The sequence below is a fragment of the Morone saxatilis genome, unplaced genomic scaffold, assembly GCF_004916995.1.
Source record: "Morone saxatilis isolate NCDOM2014 unplaced genomic scaffold, NCSU_SB_2.0 Contig24, whole genome shotgun sequence".
Lineage (NCBI taxonomy): Eukaryota > Metazoa > Chordata > Actinopteri > Moronidae > Morone > Morone saxatilis.
Window position 1 is genome coordinate 4,587,639 of NW_023339807.1, and position 381 is coordinate 4,588,019.

Sequence of the window (381 nt, forward strand, 5' to 3'; positions counted from 1 at the left end):
AGAATAGCCAAGAAAATTAGAAGATCCCTCATTCTGAGGGTACCACGATTAAGCATTTGCTTGTCTCCACTAGTTAAAATCCATACAACAGAGATGTGCTCCACGTGTCTGAACTAGTTAAGCATCTAACATGCCCAATGGGAGTTTCTACCTTCCAAATAAGGATGACAACCATGTCAGAAAGTGCCTGCATGTGTGAGGAAGATGGTATGAGTGAAAAAATTGTGCTCAGGGGAGCAAACCCCTGAAAACCAGGCAGGCAGGGCTGACTTTGAGCTGTGTATAATTAGGACAGGATAATGGCACTGTGTGTTTTAGTGAAACAGTCATGGGACTGCCTCCGTGGTTCTCTGTCTGCCTGTGTGTCTGTGATGGTGTAGG

The 381-nt window shown here is 45.1% G+C and overlaps 1 protein-coding gene across 1 annotated transcript in view; it reads right to left on the reverse strand.

Annotated features, from left to right (window-relative positions):
* Positions 1-381, reverse strand: part of oxr1a (oxidation resistance 1a) — a gene marked incomplete in the record, with an annotated part of 146,826 nt that overhangs the window by 35,092 nt on the left and 111,353 nt on the right.